Below are 6,269 nucleotides of genomic sequence, written 5' to 3'. Positions count from 1 at the left end.
GGTTGTACTGTTTTAAAAGTGACAAAATATTGGATCGTTTCTGTCCAAATAGTGATGATTCAGTTCAGTTTTGAATATGCTTTTTTGTTTCTTGCCTCACTTTAAACATTTGTGTACTCTGGTTGATCGTTTTTTTCTTCTTTAGATAACGCTGGTCAGGATTTATTCTCCTCCCATGATCCCCCGCCTTTGACCTGATGACACAGTTTATTGTTCAGACATGGGAACCGCACTAGCCTGACAACCAATCAAAGCCTCAGAGACTAAGAAAGTACACAATCAGCAAAATCGTAACAAGACTTTGAGTGCAAACTGTTCCAGATTTCAAGACAAGCCACTGAATGTGTTTATCTTCTGGCTCAATTCAAAACAAATTACATATGCACCAAACATCTTGGCTCTCTGTAAAAAAAAACATTTGAATGTTCATCCTACAACTGACTGACAAAATAAGCTTCAATTTACCAAATTTAGGAAAGTTGTTATAACATTACAACATTCACATTTAACCAAACACCCACTTTTTGGGAGAGTAGGCTGCTGTACCGTTTGGCGTTTGGATTCAAACACAGAACCTCATGGCGATGATGCACTTCATTGAGAAATTTATCCTGCAATGTCTTTCCCATCCTCTAATTCATATTGCAGGATGCATATTGTTGTCATAGTAACCTGACAGCTCTGTCCCTAATACAGTTACGGTACATGTAAAATGGGAGAGGGGGGCGGCTGGGGGGGTCAACGCATAATTTCCTATTTTCTAGTTTATATACAGTATATGTGGGAGAACAACCACCATTGCACTTCTTCTACTCACCCCCACCCCAATTGGATTTTCATTTGTGAGATGCAATCATCCCATAATGACTTCCAGATTTTACATTTCCCTGCTTGTGCTGATGGGTTGCGCGGATTTACTTTAAGACAGAGGAGTCAGATAAAATGTACAAGTTTATAAAAGCTTACCAACTTGGAGAAATTTGGTGTCATTCTACATGTGAAATCTGGAAAAGAACTTTCATCAACAATTCTGATTATGTGTGGACAAGACGAGGCTGTACCATGTATTATGTGAGAGAGAAGAAAGTAAGAGTGATCTTATGCGGGAGAGGAGGTAGATGAAGAGGAGGAGGAGCTTTGGCCTTGGGTCCCTGGGCACAGGAGGTGCTGCAGCCTCGCTCAGATCCTTCATAATATCGTCATACTCTATGTGGTCACGGTGCATGGAGGTGAATAATAAAGCTGTGTGCTCACTTATAATCCTTAAACTGACTACCTTGGTTACAACATTACAACTGTATTCAACCACATTACAATTTAAAGCAACAATGTCTTTTTTATTGACCTTAAAAATCCAGCCTATCACCATTTGGATGAAACATACACACTTGATGAAATATTAATCCATGATTTCACACAATAGCTTCGATTAATATTTACAATGAACATCTTTTTTTATATAGTTGGGAAAATGGTGTTTTTTGCAAATGTAGCTATTTACTCTGACTTGTGTACATATGCAGCTTGACTTCAGTTTCCGTTCATTTTTTTTTTTTTATGGACCCTGTGATTGATTAGCGACCAGTCGAGGGTGCAGATGTGATAGGCTGTAGGTCTCTGACACTAAACAGGATAAGGCGTACAAAGAATAATTGAATGGCTGCAAAATAGTTTTTCCATCAACTGCAAATGTGTGGAGGTTCCAGTGTAATCTTTTGGAATACAAAAAGTCTAGCCTAACCCTACTATCTGGGCCAAAGAACCCCAAAATGATAAAAGTTGATAATATAATCAATATCGACAGAATGATGTCAAATTAGTTAATCCATTATCCACAGACTGGACTTTTTTTCCATTGCAATTTTAATCGCTCATCTCCTACACCAAGGTTCATTTAAGTTCACTTAGGACAAATCATAGATCGAATACAGAATGTTCTAAGTGAAGAATTTCCTGCTTATTATTAACTCCAGGTTTTGTAGTTGGCTTCTGTGGATTCACTGAACGTTTTAAACATTCAAGGTAAATGAGCGTGTGAGTCACATTTGTCATTTGGAGAAATGAGCACAGTGGGAGCTGAAGAAGATTTTCCTTACTTGGAGCTAATTTGAGGGGATTTAAAAGCTGGCGCCAAAAAGAAATAGAGCATCGCCACAAGCTGAACTTGTCAAGCAGGTGATAGTAACCACGCGACCGGAAAAGAGAAGTTCAAGGAGAGAATATGAGACTGAGAAATGCTACTCAATAAGATTCAATTCCACCTTCACTCTATGACTTCGAGGTGGTCCGCCAATTAAATCAGAAGACATTTTGTGTCCCAATTCTGGGGATGCGACCGTCGGAACCTGGAATCGAGACAAAGTGCGTCATCAAGTTGTTAAAAAGCCGTCCCATTTTGCAGACTGATGGAAGAGCTTCTTCTTTCTTGAGCCAAAGTATCTTAACATGTTTGTTTTCTTTTCTTTCCCAAAAAGTAAATATGTCAGTGTTTTAAAGACGCAATCAAATACCAAAGGATAGAACTAATCAAAAACGTAACCTTTTATTAATAGGCTTCGCTGCCTGATGCTAACCATCATCAACTATGGCTGTCAAGGTTTCCCGGTAACAGTAGTTGTAAACACACATGCAATTAATCCTTCCAAATACATGCTGAGGAAGCGTTTGGCAAGAACGGGAAGGAATAACTAATAGTCGTACGAGCAAACGTTCATGGAACACATGATTGGAATGAGAGTTGGAAAAGGAGACATTTTAAAATTGACTTTGTGTTGAATATTTAATTATTCAAATATGATTGAAGGGGGAAAAAAAATCAAGTTGAAGTTTGTGTGGGTTTTCACTCACATTCCAGTAAGATACTAATTCTAAAAAAATTTAATCTTAAGGCTCAAATCTTTTGAGACCTCAGTTCATTCAGTAAACCTTTGAACAACCAATTGATTCAGTGTTTTGTTTTTTTCTTTGGCTTTTTGGAGGACATCTAAAAAAAAGGCCTGGGTTTCAATAGGGATGTTAAAACATGAACGTGAGAAGACATACATACAAATTACATATAAGTTACATATACATATATACAAGTTACACAAAGGAAAAAGATTCACATCCACAACCATCATTCCATTCATCACATGCTATTAAAGTTAGGAAAGACTATTTTAGTTTTAGGGGTTAACTTGCTTTTTACAATTAAGAATACAATTTACCTTCTCATTCATTCGTAACAATACGATGGCCAGATTGGGGTCACGTAAATTCATCGGGGTGGCACACCAAATCTAAATTGTGACAAACTGGGTGGATTGGATTTGGAATCTGTTTTTTTTCTTTTGACACAGTGTCGACAATTAGACATCTCCCTTTGCTGGTCTGGACTATTATGTCATATCAAATTGCTGAAAGATAGTATCATGCTATTTGACAGCGGTTAGTGTGATCAAAAACAAATTGTGGGTGCAGTCGCAAGCCAGTAAAGTCTCGTAAAATAACACAAGAGTAGATGAGATAGCTTGGATGGACCCACTCTCAATTTGAAAATGGACCTTTTGAACAAGTAAGAGACTCCCAAGAAACGTGACAAGCTTTGTTGTGGGACAATGTGACACATCCCAACCGAATCAACATCTAATCAAAGTTGATACTTGTTAAATTTATTCATGAATTTATACGACAATTGGAAAGCTTTGTGTGAGAACAGAATGAGTCACAGTTGTATGACACTGTCTGCAAATATTCCCCCACCCTTCATTTTGACTTCAACTCAAACACTTAAAGTGAGTAATCTGAGTTTGAATTGGGACAATGCTACACTGATTTTCTACTCATGGTATGGAAGGGCAGCAGAACCTTTCAACTCAAATGAACTATTCTATTCCTAAGGTTTTACAAACTTATAATTTGACGAACCATTACGTGTGATGAACTTATCTTTAGACTTGGCAGAGGATTAAAATATTCATCACTGTATGTTCAGTTTTTATGAAGATACCAATTCAACACACTGTATTTGTATTGTTTCCTCAGAAAAACACACATTTGAATTTCAGAGTTCAACATTGGAGGTGCAAGGTCCTAAACCAGAGTGGTAGCAAACAAACCAAAAGCATCACCGCACAGAATTGATTGAGTCTCAAAATGTGACCGCCCTGTTGTCTTTATCTGTCATACATTAAATCTGTGTCCCATTACTTGGAAAACTGGAGTCAAACAAGAATTGTTCTCATTTCATTGAAAACATTACAGGAGATCACACTTTAGACCAGATGTTAGAATGTTAGGGTGTGGCGGAAGGACAAACACATGCTGTTTTTTTGATGACATCAATGGCGAAAATGCACCCACAATGACCTCACACGGACAAAGAATTCTCTCGTGCATTGTAATGTAAATATCCCGCACAAGTTCACTGAGTCGCCAACCTACAACTTTAATTCATACAGTCAAAATAGAGTCGGCCTACAATCGTATATACTGACGGCACATTCCAACACAATGAAATGGAGAAAAGACCTGGCCACATAAATGGAGACAATTTATGAGTGTTTGTCCCGGCAGAAAGCTGCTGCTGTATGCAGGAACACTAAAGCTCACTATGACAGGGCAAAGTCAACTTTGCCAGTTCATTTTGTGGCATACACACACGCGCATAATACGCACAAACGCGCACACACACATACGGTATTAGACAAACCAAGCGACCTAGTCACCCAATAAATCTTGTGTCTTCAGATCTACTCTCTTATTTTGGTTACTTACTCAAATAGCACAACATCTGCATGCATTGCTATTAATTATGCATATATTACTAGACAGGGCCGACAGGAGCACTTTTCTCAAAGCGAGACAAGTGAATGACTTATCACTGTGTTTAGCCTCAAGATCAGATAAACAGCCAAATCAAATAGAGTATGTCTAATTTATAGACAGGGTTGCTTGAGTTTTGGTTGTGAGCCCGATTGTCTCTTTGGTATCTATAAATAGCTGATGACTGGGGTTTATTTAGCGTAGTAAGACACCATTTAATCCTACTTGAAATAATCAATAAACTGTCATTAAAATGAATATTAATTGTGAATGTTGGGTTTTCTTTTTGTGGTTGTTAAAAGTAGAGCATGGTCACAGACATTGTTGGAAATAGCTCGTTGATTGACATTCGAAAGGGAAGAAGCAACACGTTACGTGGCATTTGTTATTCCATGTTGGACGTTTCTTAAATCCAACTTTACTCTTACTTTGGAATAAAACAATAACCCAAGTTTTGAGAAATTATAAAACCCCCGAATAGACGATGTAGCAATTGACTTTGTCATAATCCAGTTATCTGTCTACTTTCGAGAATGTGTTTTGTTTTTCTAGTTGCTTGGGTGAATGTGGATGGCAGAGTCTTCTCCGGCGCACACCTGTATTTAATAATAGTCAGCTTCTTGGCACAGAAAATGCAGAAAACACCAGGCTGTTGTTTATTTGCTACCAACGCCTGTTCTCGGAACCTTCATAATTTGTCCCCCTTGACGTTAGTTGAACTATTTGTTCTTGTTTCCCTCGTTCATTTTTAACTTTTGTAGTTAAGAACATTTTTCCCAAGGTATTAGTTTTTAATCTTCTCAATTTAAGATTTTATTTGTGTTTTCCTACCACTGTGGGTCTATCCAGTTGCTTTTGCCTTTGTACTGTTCATGATGAAATAAGTCAACTGTGTGTCACTGTTGGGTCTGTTTGTTTGCTTCTCAGGATTACCGTATTTCCCGGACTATAAGGCGCACCGGACTATGAGGCGCACCTTCAATGAATGGCCCATTTTAAAACTTTGTCTTTATATAAGGCGCACCAGACTATAAGGCGCACCATTCATGCATCATGTCAGATTTTTAATCCAAATCAAATCATTCTCCATTTTATCTTTTTTATTTCAACTTCAGATGCAACAAATTACTTTATAATCACAAAATAATGATTCATAGTCTTTTTGATTCATGATTCATAGTCTTCAGCGGGCCACTTATGATTGATTTCATGACACAATGCTTCAGGCCAGTTTAAATTTAGGAATTTGGTCCATATATAAGGCGCATAAGGCGCACTGTCGGCTTTTGAGAAAATGTTAGGTTTATATGTGCGGTACATTCTATCTGTGTTCAATAAAATTGTGACTGGTTTAAGGTCTGAAAAGTGTCTTGACAGATTTCATCATGATGTAAAACAATAATCAATTAAAAAAAAAAAAAAAAGTCTGAATAACATTTCGTATAAGTCATTGCAAGAACTGTAAA

This window comes from Syngnathus leptorhynchus, chromosome 10 (genome assembly GCF_054491065.1).
Source record: "Syngnathus leptorhynchus isolate UIUO chromosome 10, UIUO_Slep, whole genome shotgun sequence".
NCBI classification, from domain to species: Eukaryota; Metazoa; Chordata; class Actinopteri; order Syngnathiformes; family Syngnathidae; genus Syngnathus; species Syngnathus leptorhynchus.
This window is presented reverse-complemented; position numbering follows the sequence as displayed.